General features: G+C 36.4%; 1 non-coding gene and 1 pseudogene across 1 annotated transcript; one reads left to right on the top strand and one right to left on the bottom strand.

Annotated features, from left to right (window-relative positions):
* Positions 1–14872: 14872 nt before the first annotated feature.
* On the top strand, positions 14873–15035 carry LOC135045247 (U1 spliceosomal RNA). Its single transcript, XR_010237774.1, has one exon. It is a non-coding gene; the product is annotated as a U1 spliceosomal RNA (small nuclear RNA).
* A 2081-nt stretch (positions 15036–17116) lies between these two features.
* LOC135044585 (U1 spliceosomal RNA) lies at positions 17117–17295 on the bottom strand (annotated as a pseudogene).
* Positions 17296–18629: the final 1334 nt, after the last annotated feature.

Here is an 18629-nt window from a genome sequence, read left to right as displayed (position 1 = left end):
GTGCTTCCTAGCTGTTTTTTTTATAAAATCACTTAATCAAATCTAACTCTGATTACATCAGAGAAGGCCAGGTACCCTACACCATAAGAAGGGTTTTGCAATTTTGACTTGTCTACTTAAATATTACCAAAATCTGATCACAAGGTCAATTACGTCCCTGGGTGGGATTGAACCACCAACCTTCTGATTAATAGCTGAACACACTAACCGATTGCGCCACAGAGACACTTTGCAAAAAGTACATACTGACAAAGACTAATAAGCATTCATCTAGAACGTTTCCTAGAAAAACTTTAAAAAGTCAATAATCTGGAGAGTTTTTGTAAGATGTTTCTTCCAGCAACCAATGAAGAAACACATTGGTACTTTCGCATGATGAGTGAGTGCTTCAGGATCTCTTGCACTTACATGTGCAGCAGAGTACTGCACTGGAAGCATGCTGGGCCCATAACCCAGAGGTAGGCAGATTGAAACTATCCTTTGCTATATGCATTTTTTTTTTGTTCATTAAAGTAATCCAAAACTGGGATTGATATTTTAGCTTTTATTTTTACTTAAAGTACAATAACTTTTACCATTTTAATTTGTTTTAATAGTATATTGACAGTATTGTTTTCTTTCAAAAATCCAATTAATTTTCTTTACCCGATTTTTAAAATGGTAATTGACAAAAACAAACTACATTGTCACCAGAAGAGCAATACAAAATGTACAAGTGATATATTAAAATCATCTTTCCAGCTTGAATTTCAATGATGCATTGGGGCAACGATTTTGTGAGAAACATCTTCACCCTTAAATAAAGATTTTCTTAATTCCTTACCTGTGTGCTAATTAGATATCACCTTGTTTTCACATTAAACAGACTTCCACATGAGAAAACAGCAAAGATGCAGTGGCGTTAATGTTTCCTGGTGTCAACCTGTATTATTTCCGTAGATATTGAAATGAGGATGCATCTTGCTGCCTTTCCAATGAAGCAAGTTTAATTTAGTAATAGGTGAAAAACCATCCCTACAAAAATGTTAATCAGATACTTGGCTTTGTGGACACTTTTCAGAGAACAAATTTGTTATCATAAAAATAAAGCCAGAAAATGAAGAGCTGTTTAATCACTCAATTGGATTTTTCTGCCAGCATTTTTCTTTTTCTCTGCAACCCACTGCTAAATTGTGCTTCCTAGCTGTTTTTTTTATAAAATCACTTAATCAAATCTAACTCTGATTACATCAGAGAAGGCCAGGTACCCTACACCATAAGAGGGGGTTTGCAATTTTGACTTGTCTACTTAAATATCACCAAAATCTGATCACAAGGTCAATTATGTCCCTGGGTGGGATTGAACCACCAACTTTTTTGATTAATAGCTGAACACACTCACCAATTGCGCCACAGAGACACTTTGCAAAAAGTACATACTGACAAAGACTAATAAGCATTCATCTAGAACGTTTCCTAAAAAAACTTTAAAAAGTCAATAATCTGGAGAGTTTTTGTAAGATGTTTCTTCCAGCAACCAACGAAGAAACACATTGGTACTTTCGCATGATGAGTGAGTGCTTCAGGATCTCTTGCACTTACATGTGCAGCAGAGTACTGCAATGGAAGCATGCTGGGCCCATAACCCAGAGGTAGGCAGATTGAAACTATCCTTTGCTATATGCATTTTTTTTTGTTCATTAAAGTAATCCAAAACTGGGATTGATATTTTAGCTTTTATTTTTACTTAAAGTACAATAACTTTTACCATTTTAATTTGTTTTAATAGTATATTGACAGTATTGTTTTCTTTCAAAAATCCAATTAATTTTCTTTACCCGATTATTAAAATGGTAATTGACAAAAACAAACTACATTGTCACCAGAAGAGCAATACAAAATGTACAAGTGATACATTAAAATCATCTTTCCAGCTTGAATTTCAATGATGCATTGGGGCAACTATTATGTGAGAAACATCTTCACCCTTAAATAAAGATTTTCTTAATTCCTTACCTGTGTGCTAATTAGATATCACCTTGTTTTCACATTAAACAGACTTCCACATGAGAAAGCAGCAAGGATGCAGTGGCGTTAATGTTTCCTGGTGTCAACCTGTATTATTTCAGTAGATATTGAAATGAGGATGCATCTTGCTGCCTTTCCAATGAAGCAAGTTTAATTTAGTAATAGATGAAAATCCATCCCTACAAATATGTTAATCAGATACTTGGCTTTGTGGACACTTTTCAGAGAACAAATTAGTTAGCATAAAAATAAAGCCAGAAAATGAAGAGCTGTTTAATCACTCAATTGGATTTTTCTGCCAGCATATTTCTTTTTCTCTGCAACCCACTGCTAAATTGTGCTTCCTAGCTGTTTTTATAAAATCACTGAATCAAATCTAACTACATCAGAGAAGGCCAGGTACCCTACACCATAACAGGGAATTTGAAATTTTGACTTGTCTACTTAAAGATCACCAAAATCTGATAACAAGGTCAATTAAGTCCCTGGGTGGGATTGAACCACCAACCTTTTGGTTAATAGCCTTACACACTAACTGATTGCGCCACAGCGACACTTTGCAAAAGTACATACTGACAAAGGCTAATAAGCATTCATCTAGAACGATTCCTAGAAACATTTTAAAAAGTCAATAATGTGGAGAGTTTTTGTAAGATGTTTCTTCCATCAACCAATGAAGAAACACATTGGTACTTTCCCATGATGAGTGAGTGCTTCAGGATCTTTTGCACTTACATGTGCAGCAGAGTACTGTAATGGAAGCATGCTGGGTCCATAACCCAGAGGTAGGCAGATTGAAACTATCCTCTGCTATATGCATTTTTTTTTGTTAATTAACGTAATCCAAAACTGGGATTGATATTTTTGCTCTTTTATTTTTACTTAAAGTACAATAACTTTTACCATTTTAATTTGTTTTAATAGTATATTGACAGTATTGTTTTCTTTCAAAAATCCACTTAATTTTCTTTACCCGATTATTAAAATGGTAATTGACAAAAACAAACTACATTGTCACCAGAAGAGCAATACAAAATGTACAAGTGATATATTAAAATCATCTTTCCAGCTTGAATTTCAATGATGCATTGGGGCAACGATTTTGTGAGAAACATCTTCACCCTTAAATAAAGATTTTCTTAATTCCTTACCTGTGTGCTAATTAGATATCACCTTGTTTTCACATTAAACAGACTTCCACATGAGAAAACAGTAAAGATGCAGTGGCGTTAATGTTTCCTGGTGTCAACCTGTATTATTTCCGTAGATATTGAAATGAGGATGCATCTTGCTGCCTTTCCAATGAAGCAAGTTTAATTTAGTAATAGGTGAAAAACCATCCCTACAAAGATGTTAATCAGATACTTGGCTTTGTGGACACTTTTCAGAGAACAAATTTGTTATCATAAAAATAAAGCCAGAAAATGAAGAGCTGTTTAATCACTCAATTGGATTTTTCTGCCAGCATTATTCTTTTTCTCTGCAACCCACTGCTAAATTGTGCTTCCTAGCTGTTTTTTTATAAAATCACTTAATCAAATCTAACTCTGATTACATCAGAGAAGGCCAGGTACCCTACACCATAACAGGGGGTTTGCAATTTTGACTTGTCTACTTAAATATCACCAAAATCTGATCACAAGGTCAATTATGTCCCTGGGAGGGATTGAACCACCAACCTTTTGATTAATAGCTGAACACACTAACCGATTGCGCCACAGAGACACTTTGCAAAAAGTCCATACTGACAAAGACTAATAAGCATTCATCTAGAACGTTTCCTAGAAAAACTTTAAAAAATCAATAATCTGGAGAGTTTTTGTAAGATGTTTCTTCCAGCAACCAATGAAGAAACACATTGGTACTTTCGCATGATGAGTGAGTGCTTCAGGATCTCTTGCACTTACATGTGCAGCAGAGTACTGCAATGAAAGCATGCTGGGCCCATAACCCAGAGGTAGGCAGATTGAAACTATCCTTTGCTATATGCATTTTTTTTTTTGTTCATTAAAGTAATCCAAAACTGGGATTGATATTTTAGCTTTTATTTTTACTTAAAGTACAATAACTTTTACCATTTTAATTTGTTTTAATAGTATATTGACAGTATTGTTTTCTTTCAAAAATCCACTTAATTTTCTTTACCCTATTATTAAAATGGTAATTGACAAAAACAAACTACATTGTCACCAGAAGAGCAATACAAAATGTACAAGTGATATATTAAAATCATCTTTCCAGCTTGAATTTCAATGATGCATTGGGGCAACGATTTTGTGAGAAACATCTTCACCCTTAAATAAAGATTTTCTTAATTCCTTACCTGTGTGCTAATTAGATATCACCTTGTTTTCACATTAAACAGACTTCCACATGAGAAAGCAGCAAGGATGCAGTGGCGTTAATGTTTCCTGGTGTCAACCTGTATTATTTCAGTAGATATTGAAATGAGGATGCATCTTGCTGCCTTTCCAATGAAGCAAGTTTAATTTAGTAATAGGTGAAAAACCATCCCTACAAATATGTTAATCAGATACTTGGCTTTGTGGACACTTTTCAGAGAACAAATTAGTTAGCATAAAAATAAAGCCAGAAAATGAAGAGCTGTTTAATCACTCAATTGGATTTTTCTGCCAGCATATTTCTTTTTCTCTGCAACCCACTGCTAAATTGTGCTTCCTAGCTGTTTTTATAAAATCACTGAATCAAATCTAACTCTGATTACATCAGAGAAGGCCAGGTACCCTACACCATAACAGGGGGTTTGAAATTTTGACTTGTCTACTTAAAGATCACCAAAATCTGATAACAAGATCAATTAAGTCCCTGGGTGGGATTGAACCACCAACTTTTTGGTTAATAGCCTTACACACTAACTGATTGCGCCACAGTGACACTTTGCAAAAGTACTTACTGACAAAGGCTAATAAGCATTCATCTAGAACGATTCCTAGAAACATTTTAAAAAGTCAATAATGTGGAGAGTTTTTGTAAGATGTTTCTTCCATCAACCAATGAAGAAACACATTGGTACTTTCCCATGATGAGTGAGTGCTTCAGGATCTCTTGCACTTACATGTGCAGCAGAGTACTGTTATGAAAGCATGCTGGGTCCATAACCCAGAGGTAGGCAGATTGAAACTATCCTCTGCTATATGCATTTTTTTTTTGTTAATTAAAGTAATCCAAAACTGGGATTGATATTTTTGCTCTTTTATTTTTACTTAAAGTACAATAACTTTTACCATTTTAATTTGTTTTAATAGTATATTGACAGTATTGTTTTCTTTCAAAAATCCAATTACTTTTCTTTACCCGATTATTAAAATGGTAATTGACAAAAACAAACTACATTGTCACCAGAAGAGCAATACAAAATGTACAAGTGATATATTAAAATCATCTTTCCAGCTTGAATTTCAATGATGCATTGGGGCAACGATTTTGTGAGAAACATCTTCACCCTTAAATAAAGATTTTCTTAATTCCTTACCTGTGTGCTAATTAGATATCACCTTGTTTTCACATTAAACAGACTTCCACATGAGAAAGCAGCAAGGATGCAGTGGCGTTAATGTTTCCTGGTGTCAACCTGTATTATTTCAGTAGATATTGAAATGAGGATGCATCTTGCTGCCTTTCCAATGAAGCAAGTTTAATTTAGTAATAGGTGAAAAACCATCCCTACAAATATGTTAATCAGATACTTGGCTTTGTGGACACTTTTCAGAGAACAAATTAGTTAGCATAAAAATAAAGCCAGAAAATGAAGAGCTGTTTAATCACTCAATTGGATTTTTTCTGCCAGCATATTTCTTTTTCTCTGCAACCCACTGCTAAATTGTGCTTCCTAGCTGTTTTTATAAAATCACTGAATCAAATCTAACTCTGATTACATCAGAGAAGGCCAGGTACCCTACACCATAACAGGGGGTTTGAAATTTTGACTTGTCTACTTAAAGATCACCAAAATCTGATAACAAGATCAATTAAGTCCCTGGGTGGGATTGAACCACCAACTTTTTGGTTAATAGCCTTACACACTAACTGATTGCGCCACAGTGACACTTTGCAAAAGTACTTACTGACAAAGGCTAATAAGCATTCATCTAGAACGATTCCTAGAAACATTTTAAAAAGTCAATAATGTGGAGAGTTTTTGTAAGATGTTTCTTCCATCAACCAATGAAGAAACACATTGGTACTTTCCCATGATGAGTGAGTGCTTCAGGATCTCTTGCACTTACATGTGCAGCAGAGTACTGTAATGGAAGCATCCTGGGTCCATAACCCAGAGGTAGGCAGATTGAAACTATCCTCTGCTATATGCATTTTTTTTTTGTTAATTAAAGTAATCCAAAACTGGGATTGATATTTTTGCTCTTTTATTTTTACTTAAAGTACATTAACTTTTACCATTTTAATTTGTTTTAATAGTATATTGACAGTATTGTTTTCTTTCAAAAATCCAATTAATTTTCTTTACCCGATTATTAAAATGGTAATTGACAAAAGCAAACTACATTGTCACCAGAAGAGCAATACAAAATGTACAAGTGATATATTAAAATCATCTTTCCAGCTTGAATTTCAATGATGCATTGGGGCAACGATTTTGTGAGAAACATCTTCACCCTTAAATAAAGATTTTCTTAATTCCTTACCTGTGTGCTAATTAGATATCACCTTGTTTTCACATTAAACAGACTTCCACATGAGAAAGCAGCAAGGATGCAGTGGCGTTAATGTTTCCTGGTGTCAACCTGTATTATTTCAGTAGATATTGAAATGAGGATGCATCTTGCTGCCTTTCCAATGAAGCAAGTTTAATTTAGTAATAGGTGAAAAACCATCCCTACAAAGATGTTAATTAGATACTTGGCTTTGTGGACACTTTTCAGAGAACAAATTTGTTAGCATAAAAATAAAGCCAGAAAATGAAGAGCTGTTTAATCACTCAATTGGATTTTTTTGCCAGCATATTTCTTTTTCTCTGCAACCCACTGCTAAATTGTGCTTCCTAGCTGTTTTTATAAAATCACTGAATCAAATCTAACTCTGATTACATCAGAGAAGGCCAGGTACCCTACACCATAACAGGGGTTTTCGAAATTTTGACTTGTCTACTTAAAGATCAACAAAATCTGATAACAAGGTCAATTACGTCCCTGGGTGGGATTGAACCACCAACCTATTGGTTAATAGCCGTACACACTAACTGATTGCGCCACAGCGACACTTTGCAAAAGTACTTACTGACAAAGGCTAATAAGCATTCATCTAGAACGATTCCTAGAAACATTTTAAAAAGTCAATAATGTGGAGAGTTTTTGTAAGATGTTTCTTCCATCAACCAACGAAGAAACACATTGGTACTTTCCCATGATGAGTGAGTGCTTCAGGATCTCTTGCACTTACATGTGCAGCAGAGTACTGCATTGGAAACATGCTGGGCCCATAACCCAGAGGTAGGCAGAATGAAACTATCCTCTGCTATATGCATTTTTTATTGTTAATTAAAGTAATCCAAAACTGGGATTGATATTTTTGCTCTTTTATTTTTACTTAAAGTACAATAACTTTTACCATTTTAATTTGTTTTAATAGTATATTGACAGTATTGTTTTCTTTCAAAAATCCACTTAATTTTCTTTACCCTATTATTATAATGGTAATTGACAAAAACAAACTACATTGTCACCAGAAGAGCAATACAAAATGTACAAGTGATATATTAAAATCATCTTTCCAGCTTGAATTTCAATGATGCATTGGGGCAACGATTTTGTGAGAAACATCTTCACCCTTAAATAAAGATTTTCTTAATTCCTTACCTGTGTGCTAATTAGATATCACCTTGTTTTCACATTAAACAGACTTCCACATGAGAAAACAGCAAAGATGCAGTGGCGTTAATGTTTCCTGGTGTCAACCTGTATTATTTCCGTAGATATTGAAATGAGGATGCATCTTGCTGCCTTTCCAATGAAGCAAGTTTAATTTAGTAATAGGTTAAAAACCATCCCTACAAAGATGTTAATCAGACACTTGGCTTTGTGGACACTTTTCAGAGAACAAATTAGTTAGCATAAAAATAAAGCCAGAAAATGAAGAGCTGTTTAATCACTCAATTGGATTTTTCTGCCAGCATATTTCTTTTTCTCTGCAACCCACTGCTAAATTGTGCTTCCTAGCTGTTTTTTTATAAAATCACTTAATCAAATCTAACTCTGATTACATCAGAGAAGGCCAGGTACCCTACACCATAAGAGGGGGTTTGAAATTTTGACTTGTCTACTTAAAGATCACCAAAATCTGATAACAAGGTCAATTACATCCCTGGGTGGTATTGAACCACCAACCCTTTGATTAATAACCAAACACACTAACCGATTGCGCCACAGAGACACTTTGCAAACTTACATACTGACAAAGGCTAATAAGCATTCATCTAGAACGTTTCCTAGAAAAACTTTAAAAAGTCAATAATCTGGAGAGTTTTTGTAAGATGTTTCTTCCATCAACCAACGAAGAAACACATTGGTACTTTCCCATGATGAGTGAGTGCTTCAGGATCTCTTGCACTTACATGTGCAGCAGAGTACTGCATTGGAAACATGCTGGGCCCATAACCCAGAGGTAGGCAGATTGAAACTATCCTCTGCTATATGCATTTTTTATTGTTAATTAAAGTAATCCAAAACTGGGATTGATATTTTTGCTCTTTTATTTTTACTTAAAGTACAATAACTTTTACCATTTTAATTTGTTTTAATAGTATATTGACAGTATTGTTTTCTTTCAAAAATCCACTTAATTTTCTTTACCCTATTATTATAATGGTAATTGACAAAAACAAACTACATTGTCACCAGAAGAGCAATACAAAATGTACAAGTGATATATTAAAATCATCTTTCCAGCTTGAATTTCAATGATGCATTGGGGCAACGATTTTGTGAGAAACACCTTCACCCTTAAATAAAGATTTTCTTAATTCCTTACCTGTGTGCTAATTAGATATCACCTTGTTTTCACATTAAACAGACTTCCACATGCGAAAGCAGCAAGGATGCAGTGGCGTTAATGTTTCCTGGTGTCAACCTGTATTATTTCAGTAGACATTGAAATGAGGATGCATCTTGCTGCCTTTCCAATGAAGCAAGATTAATTTAGTAATAGGTGAAAAACCATCCCTACAAAGATGTTAATCAGAGACTTGGCTTTGTGGACACTTTTCAGAGAACAAATTTGTTAGCATAAAAATAAAGCCAGAAAATGAAGAGCTGTTTAATCACTCAATTGGATTTTTTTGCCAGCATATTTCTTTTTCTCTGCAACTCACTGCTAAATTGTGCTTCCTAGCTGTTTTTATAAAATCACTAAATCAAATCTAACTCTGATTACATCAGAGAAGGCCAGGTACCCTACACCATAACAGGGGGTTTGAAATTTTGACTTGTCTACTTAAAGATCACCAAAATCTGATAACAAGGTCAATTAAGTCCCTGGGTGGGATTGAACCACCAACCTTTTGGTTAATAGCCTCACACACTAACTGATTGCGCCACAGCGACACTTTGCAAAAGTACTTACTGACAAAGACTAATACGCATTCATCTAGAACGATTCCTAGAAACATTTTAAAAAGTCAATAATGTGGAGAGTTTTTGTAAGATGTTTCTTCCTTCAACCAATGAAGAAACACATTGGTACTTTCCCATGATGAGTGAGTGCTTCAGGATCTCTTGCACTTACATGTGCAGCAGAGTACTGTAATGGAAGCATGCTGGGTCCATAACCCAGAGGTAGGCAGATTGAAACTATCCTCTGTTATATGCATTTTTTTTGTTAATTAAAGTAATCCAAAACTGGGATTGATATTTTTGCTCTTTTATTTTTACTTAAAGTACAATAACTTTTACCATTTTAATTTGTTTTAATAGTATATTGACAGTATTGTTTTCTTTCAAAAATCCAATTAATTTTCTTTACCCGATTATTAAAATGGTAATTGACAAAAGCAAACTACATTGTCACCAGAAGAGCAATACAAAATGTACAAGTGATATATTAAAATCATCTTTCCAGCTTGAATTTCAATGATGCATTGGGGCAACGATTTTGTGAGAAAAATCTTCACCCTTAAATAAAGATTTTCTTAATTCCTTACCTGTGTGCTAATTAGATATCACCTTGTTTTCACATTAAACAGACTTCCACATGAGAAAGCAGCAAGGATGCAGTGGCGTTAATGTTTCCTGGTGTCAACCTGTATTATTTCAGTAGATATTGAAATGAGGATGCATCTTGCTGCCTTTCCAATGAAGCAAGTTTAATTTAGTAATAGGTGAAAAACCATCCCTACAAAGATGTTAATCAGATACTTGGCTTTGTGGACACTTTTCAGAGAACAAATTTGTTAGCATAAAAATAAAGCCAGAAAATGAAGAGCTGTTTAATCACTCAATTGGATTTTTTTGCCAGCATATTTCTTTTTCTCTGCAACCCACTGCTAAATTGTGCTTCCTAGCTGTTTTTATAAAATCACTGAATCAAATCTAACTCTGATTACATCAGAGAAGGCCAGGTACCCTACACCATAACAGCGGTTTTCGAAATTTTGACTTGTCTACTTAAAGATCAACAAAATCTGATAACAAGGTCAATTATGTCCCTGGGTGGGGTTGAACCAACAACCTTTTGGTTAATAGCCATACACACTAACTGATTGAGCCACAGCGACACTTTGCAAAAGTACTTACTGACAAAGGCTAATAAGCATTCATCTAGAACGTTTCCTATAAAAACTTTAAATAGTCAATAATCTGGAGAGTTTTTGTAAGATGTTTCTTCCATCAACCAATGAAGAAACACACTGGTACTTTCCCATGATGAGTGAGTGCTTCAGGATCTCTTGCACTTACATGTGCAGCAGAGTACTGTAATGGAAGCATGCTGGGTCCATAACCCAGAGGTAGGCAGATTGAAACTATCCTCTGCTATATGCATTTTTTTTGTTAATTAAAGTAATCCAAAACTGGGATTGATATTTGTGCTCTTTTATTTTTACTTAAAGTACAATAACTTTTACCATTTTAATTTGTTTTAATAGTATATTGACAGTATTGTTTTCTTTCAAAAATCCAATTAATTTTCTTTACCCGATTATTAAAATGGTAATTGACAAAAACAAACTACATTGTCACCAGAAGAGCAATACAAAATGTACAAGTGATATATTAAAATCATCTTTCCAGCTTGAATTTCAATGATGCATTGGGGCAACGATTTTGTGAGAAACATCTTCACCCTTAAATAAAGATTTTCTTAATTCCTTACCTGTGTGCTAATTAGATATCACCTTGTTTTCACATTAAACAGACTTCCACATGAGAAAACAGCAAAGATGCAGTGGCGTTAATGTTTCCTGGTGTCAACCTGTATTATTTCCGTAGATATTGAAATGAGGATGCATCTTGCTGCCTTTCCAATGAAGCAAGTTTAATTTAGTAATAGGTGAAAAACCATCCCTACAAAGATGTTAATCAGACACTTGGCTTTGTGGACACTTTTCAGAGAACAAATTAGTTAGCATAAAAATAAAGCCAGAAAATGAAGAGCAGTTTAATCACTCAATTGGATTTTTCTGCCAGCATATTTCTTTTTCTCTGCAACCCACTGCTAAATTGTGCTTCCTAGCTGTTTTTTTATAAAATCACTTAATCAAATCTAACTCTGATTACATCAGAGAAGGCCAGGTACCCTACACCATAAGAGGGGGTTTGAAATTTTGACTAGTCTACTTAAAGATCACCAAAATCTGATAACAAGGTCAATTACATCCCTGGGTGGGATTGAACCACCAACCCTTTGATTAATAACCAAACACACTAACCGATTGCGCCACAGAGACACTTTGCAAACTTACATACTGACAAAGGCTAATAAGCATTCATCTAGAACGTTTCCTAGAAAAACTTTAAAAAGTCAATAATCTGGAGAGTTTTTGTAAGATGTTTCTTCCATCAACCAACGAAGAAACACATTGGTACTTTCCTATGATGAGTGAGTGCTTCAGGATCTCTTGCACTTACATGTGCAGCAGAGTACTGCATTGGAAACATGCTGGGCCCATAACCCAGAGGTAGGCAGATTGAAACTATCCTCTGCTATATGCATTTTTTATTGTTAATTAAAGTAATCCAAAACTGGGATTGATATTTTTGCTCTTTTATTTTTACTTTAAAGTACAATAACTTTTACCATTTTAATTTGTTTTAATAGTATATTGACAGTATTGTTTTCTTTCAAAAATCCACTTAATTTTCTTTACCCTATTTTTATAATGGTAATTGACAAAAACAAACTACATTGTCACCAGAAGAGCAATACAAAATGTACAAGTGATATATTAAAATCATCTTTCCAGCTTGAATTTCAATGATGCATTGGGGCAACGATTTTGTGAGAAACATCTTCACCCTTAAATAAAGATTTTCTTAATTCCTTACCTGTGTGCTAATTAGATATCACCTTGTTTTCACATTAAACAGACTTCCACATGCGAAAGCAGCAAGGATGCAGTGGCGTTAATGTTTCCTGGTGTCAACCTGTATTATTTCAGTAGACATTGAAATGAGGATGCATCTTGCTGCCTTTCCAATGAAGCAAGTTTAATTTAGTAATAGGTGAAAAACCATCCCTACAAAGGTGTTAATCAGAGACTTGGCTTTGTGGACACTTTTCAGAGAACAAATTTGTTAGCATAAAAATAAAGCCAGAAAATGAAGAGCTGTTTAATCACTCAATTGGATTTTTTTGCCAGCATATTTCTTTTTCTCTGCAACTCACTGCTAAATTGTGCTTCCTAGCTGTTTTTATAAAATCACTGAATCAAATCTAACTCTGATTACATCAGAGAAGGCCAGGTACCCTACACCATAACAGGGGGTTTGAAATTTTGACTTGTCTACTTAAAGATCACCAAAATCTGATAACAAGGTCAATTACGTCCCTGGGTGGGATTGAACCACCAACCTTTTGGTTAATAACCATACACACAGACTGATTGCGCCACAGCGACACTTTGCAAAAGTACATACTGACAAATGCTAATAAGCATTCGTCTAGAACGTTTCCTAGAAACATTTTAAAAAGTCAATAATGTGGAGAGTTTTTGTAAGATGTTTCTTCCATCAACCAATGAAGAAACACATTGGAACTTTCCCATGATAAGTGAGTGCTTCAGGACCTCTTGCACTTACATGTGCAGCAGAGTACTGTAATGGAAGCATGCTGGGTCCATAACCCAGAGGTAGGCAGATTGAAACTATCCTCTGCTATATGCATTTTTTTTTGTTAATTAAAGTAATCCAAAACTGGGATTGATATTTTTGCTCTTTTATTTTTACTTAAAGTACAATAACTTTTACCATTTTAATTTGTTTTAATAGTATATTGACAGTATTGTTTTCTTTCAAAAATCCAATTAATTTTCTTTACCCGATTATTAAAATGGTAATTGACAAAAACAAACTACATTGTCACCAGAAGAGCAATACAAAATGTACAAGTGATATATTAAAATCATCTTTCCAGCTTGAATTTCAATGATGCATTGGGGCAACGATTTTGTGAGAAACATCTTCACCCTTTAATAAAGATTTTCTTAATTCCTTACCTGTGTGCTAATTAGATATCACCTTGTTTTCACATTAAACAGACTTCCACATGAGAAAGCAGCAAGGATGCAGTGGCGTTAATGTTTCCTGGTGTCAACCTGTATTATTTCAGTAGATATTGAAATGAGGATGCATCTTGCTGCCTTTCCAATGAAGCAAGTTTAATTTAGTAATAGGTGAAAAACCATCCAAGAGCTGTTTAATCACTCAATTGGATTTTTTTGCCAGCATATTTCTTTTTCTCTGCAACCCACTGCTAAATTGTGCTTCCTAGCTGTTTTTATAAAATCACTGAATCAAATCTAACTCTGATTACATCAGAGAAGTCTAAATACCTAACACCATAACAGGGGGTTTGAAATTTTGACTTGTCTACTTAAAGATCACCAAAATCTGATAACAAAGTCAATTACATCCCTGGGTGGGATTGAACCACCAACCTTTTGGTTAATAGCCATACACACTAACTGATTGCGCCACAGCGACACTTTGCAAAATTACATACTGACAAAGGCTAATAAACAATCATCTAGAACGTTTCCTAGAAAAACTTTAAAAAGTCAATAATCTGGAGTGTTTTTGTAAGATGTTTCTGCCATCAACCAATGAAGAAACACATTGGTACTTTCCCATGATGAGTGAGTGCTTCAGGATCTCTTGCACTTACATGTGCAGCAGAGTACTGCAATGGAAGCATGCTGGGCCCATAACCCAGAGGTAGAAAGATTGAAACTATCCTCTGCTATATGCATTTTTTTTGTTAATTAAAGTAATCCAAAACTGGGATTGATATTTTTGCTCTTTTATTTTTACTTAAAGTACAATAACTTTTACCATTTTAATTTGTTTTAATAGTATATTGACAGTATTGTTTTCTTTCAAAAATTCACTTAATTTTCTTTTCTGTGTGCTAATTAGATATCACCTTGTTTTCACATTAAATAGACTTCCACATGAGAAAGCAGCAAGGATGCAGTGGCGTTAATGTTTCCTGGTGGTAGTGGGGTACTGTGTTTGTGCTTTCCTCTGGTCAGCTCTGGTAAAAGTCAGATTTCTTTGTCTCAGATCTTCCTCTAGCCTTGTTCTTCTTTCGAGAGTTCCCTTGTGCTGCCTCAGTTGGATCTCCTTCACTTGACAGGGGGGTACACGAGCAGCGACCCTCCCCAGCACTAGCCCAACTCCTACTTACCTGCCAGGTGAGATACTATGATCAGGAAGGTGCTTCTCCCAGGGAAAGGCTCACCCATTGCACTCTGGGTGTGCTGCTCCTGCGATTTCCCCAAATGTGGGAAACTTGACTGCATAATTTGTGTTTCCCCTGGTCGGCTCTCGTATAATTCAGATCTCTTTGTCTCAGGTCTCTCTCCAGCCTAGTTTGCTGTCTGTTTCCACTTCTCTTTTCTTAAACCGCTCCCTTCTATTCCCTTGTGCACCTTAATTAAATCTAACTCTGATTACGTCAGAGAAGGCCAGGTACCCTACACCATAAGAGGGGGTTTGAAATTTTGACTTGTCTACTTAAAGATCACCAAAATCTGATCACAAGGTCAATTACATCACTGGGTGGGAACCTTTTGGTTAATAGCCCATGTAAGTGCAAGAGATCCTGAAGCACTCACTCAACATGGGAATGTACCAATGTGTTTCTTACAAAAATTCTCCAGATTATTGACTTTTTAAAGTTTTTCTAGGAAACGTTCTAGATGAATGCTTATTAGCCTTTGTCAGTATGTACTTTTGCAAAGTGTCGCTGTGGCGCAATCAGTTAGTGTGTATGGCTATTAACCTAAAGGTTGGTGATTCAATCCCACCCAGGGACGTAATAGACCTTGTTATCAGATTTTGGTGATCTTTAAGTAGACAAGTCAAAATTTCAAACCCCCTCTTATGGTGTAGGGTACCCGGCCTTCTCTGATGTAATCAGAATTAGATTTGATTAAGTGATTTTATAAAAAACAGCTAGGAAGCACAATTTAGCAGTGGGTTGCAGAGAAAAAAAATTATGCTGGCAGAAAAGTCCAATTGAGTGATTAAACAGCTCTTCATTTTCTGATTTTATGTTTATGCTAACAAATTTGCTCTCTGAAAAGTGTCCACAAAGCCAAGTCTCTGATTAACACCTTTGTAGGAATGGTTTTTCACCTATTACTGAATTAAACTTGCTTCATTGGAAAGGCAGCAAGATGCATCCTCATTTCAATGTCTACTGAAATAATACAGGTTGACACCAGGAAACATAAACGTCACTGCATCCTTGCTGCTTCCTCATGGGGAAGTCTGTTTAATGTGAAAACAAGGTGATATCTAATCAGCACACAGGTAAGGAATTAAGAAAATCTTTCTTTATGGGTGAAGATGTTTCTCACAAAATTGTTGCACCAAGGCATCATTGAAATTCAAGCTGGAAAGATGATTTTAATATATCACTTGTACATTTTGTACTGCTCTTCTGGTGACAATGTAGATTGTTTTTGTCAATTACCATTTTAATAATCGGGTAAAGAAAATTAATTGGATTTTTGAAAGAAAACAATACTGTCAATATACTATTAAAACAAATTAAAACAGTAAAAGTTATTGTACTTTAAGTAAAAATAAAAGAGCCAAAATATCAATCCCAGTTTTGGATTACTTTAATTAACAAAAAAAATGCATATAGCAGAGGACAGTTGCAATCTGCCTACCTCTGGGTTATAGGCCCAGCATGCTTCCATTGTAGTCCTTTGCTGCACATGTAAGTGCAAGAGATCCTGAAGCACTCACTCATCATGGGGAAGTACCAATGTGTTTCTTCATTGGTTGATGGAAGGAACATCTTACAAAAACTCTCCAGATTATTGACTTTTTAAAGTTTTTCTAGGAAACGTTCTAGATGAATGCTTATTAACCTTTGTCAGTATGTACTTTTGCAAAGTGTCTCTGAGGCGCAAACAGTTAGCGTGTTCAGTTGTTAACCAAAAGGTTGGTGGTTCAATCCCACCTAGGGACGTAATTGACCTCGTTATCAGATTTTGGTGATCTTTAAGTAGACAAGTAAAAATTTCAAACCACCTCTTATGGTGTAGGGTACCTGGCCTTCTCTGATGTAATCAGAGTTAGATTTGATTAAGTGATTTTATAAAAAAAACAGCCACGAAGCACAATTTAGCAGTGGGTTGCAGAGAAAAAGAAATATGCTGGCAGAAAAATCCAATTGAGTGATTAAACAGCTCTTCATTTTCTGGCTTTATTTTTATGCTAACAAATTTGTGCTCTGAAAAGTGTCCACAAAGCCAAGTATCTGATTAACACCTTTGTAGGGATGGTTTTTCACCTATTATTAAATTAAACTTGCTTCATTGGAAAGGCAGCAAGTGATGTCATCCAAGCAGTGGGTCAAAGTTGGCTTCAAACCTCGTCTGCTTATGAAAAGAGAAAAGGGGTATGCAGGGCATGGCGGCCTTTTGCGGTGCTTGGATGACCCCTAGTTCGCATTAAATAATGCAGTCGAGTTTCCCACATTTGGGGAAATCACAGGGGTCAGCATACCCAGAATGCAATGAATGAACCGCACCCTGGGAGAACAGTCTTCATGACCATGGCATCTCCTATGCAAAATAAGTATGATTTGGGATAGGGCTGGGGAGGGCCGCTGCTCAGGCACATCTCTGTCAAGTAAAGGAGATTCAACTGAGGCAGCACAAGGGAACTCTCATCTGGGGACAACAACTGCAGGGAGAACACATATTTTCAGATGAACATGGGAGGGCAGAAGGCTGCCTAATACTGAAGCACCCCCAAACAACAAACCAAATGCAACAACTAGTGCAAGCATTCCTGGGGGAAGGCCTGCAGCAGATGGATTTGCATATGGCGATGTCATCCAAGCAGTGGGTCAAAGTTGGCTTCAACCCTCGTCTGCATATGAAAAGAGAAAAGGGGCGTGCAGGGCATGGCGGCCTTTTGCGGCACTTGGATGACCCCTAGTTTGCATTAAACACCTCCACCCTCCGTCGGTGTGGGGCTCATGTTGGCTATGCCCCAGCCCCTGAAGCATTCAAGCTGATTTCTTGCAGCAGCTGGGCACTGTAACAGCTCCAGAGCTGCTCTGTAAGGCAAGTAAAAGGGTGTGGGCCCTGCAGCACTACCTGTAGTTCGCATTGTGCAAGACCCCTAGTTCGCATTAAACACCCCCACCCTCCTTCGGTGTGGGGCTCATGTTGGCCATGCCCCAGCCCCTGAAGCATTCACGCTGATTTCTTGCAGCAGCTGGGCACTGTAACAGCTCAAGAGCTGCTCTGTAAGGCAAGTAAAAGGGTGTGGGCCCTGCAGCACTACCTGTAGTTTGCATTGTGCATTGGAAGGCACAAAGTAAGCAGACGGGAGGAGAAGTCAGGATAGTGCACAAGGGTATAGACGGGAGGGGCTCAAGAAAAAAGAAGTGGAAACAGACAGCAAACTAGGCTTCCAATGCACAATGCAAACTACAGGTAGTGCTGCAGGGCCCACACCCTTTTACTTGCCTTACAGAGCAGCTCTGGAGCTGTTTAATCACTCAATTGGATTTTTCTGCCAGCATAATTTTTCTCTTACGTCCTAGAGGATGCTGGGGACTCCGTAAGGACCATGGGGGATAGACGGGCTCCGCAGGAGACATGGGCACTTAAAGAAAGACTTTAGATCTGGGTGTGCACTGGCTCCTCCCTCTATGCCCCTCCTCCAGACCTCAGTTTACTACTGTGCCCAGAGGAGACTGGGTGCTTTTCAGGGAGCTCTCCTGAGTTTCCTGACAGAAAGTATATTTGTTAGATTTTTTTATTTTCAGGGAGCCTGCTGGCAACAGACTCCCTGCATCGAGGGGCGGAGGGGAGAGATGCACACCTACTTCTGTGAGTTGATAGGCTCTGCTTCTTAGGCTACTGTACAGCATTAGCTCCAGAGGGATCGGTACGCAGGTCT

This window comes from Pseudophryne corroboree, unplaced genomic scaffold, assembly GCF_028390025.1.
Source record: "Pseudophryne corroboree isolate aPseCor3 unplaced genomic scaffold, aPseCor3.hap2 scaffold_90, whole genome shotgun sequence".
In the NCBI taxonomy this organism is placed as follows: domain Eukaryota; kingdom Metazoa; phylum Chordata; class Amphibia; order Anura; family Myobatrachidae; genus Pseudophryne; species Pseudophryne corroboree.
This window is presented reverse-complemented; position numbering and strand designations above follow the sequence as displayed.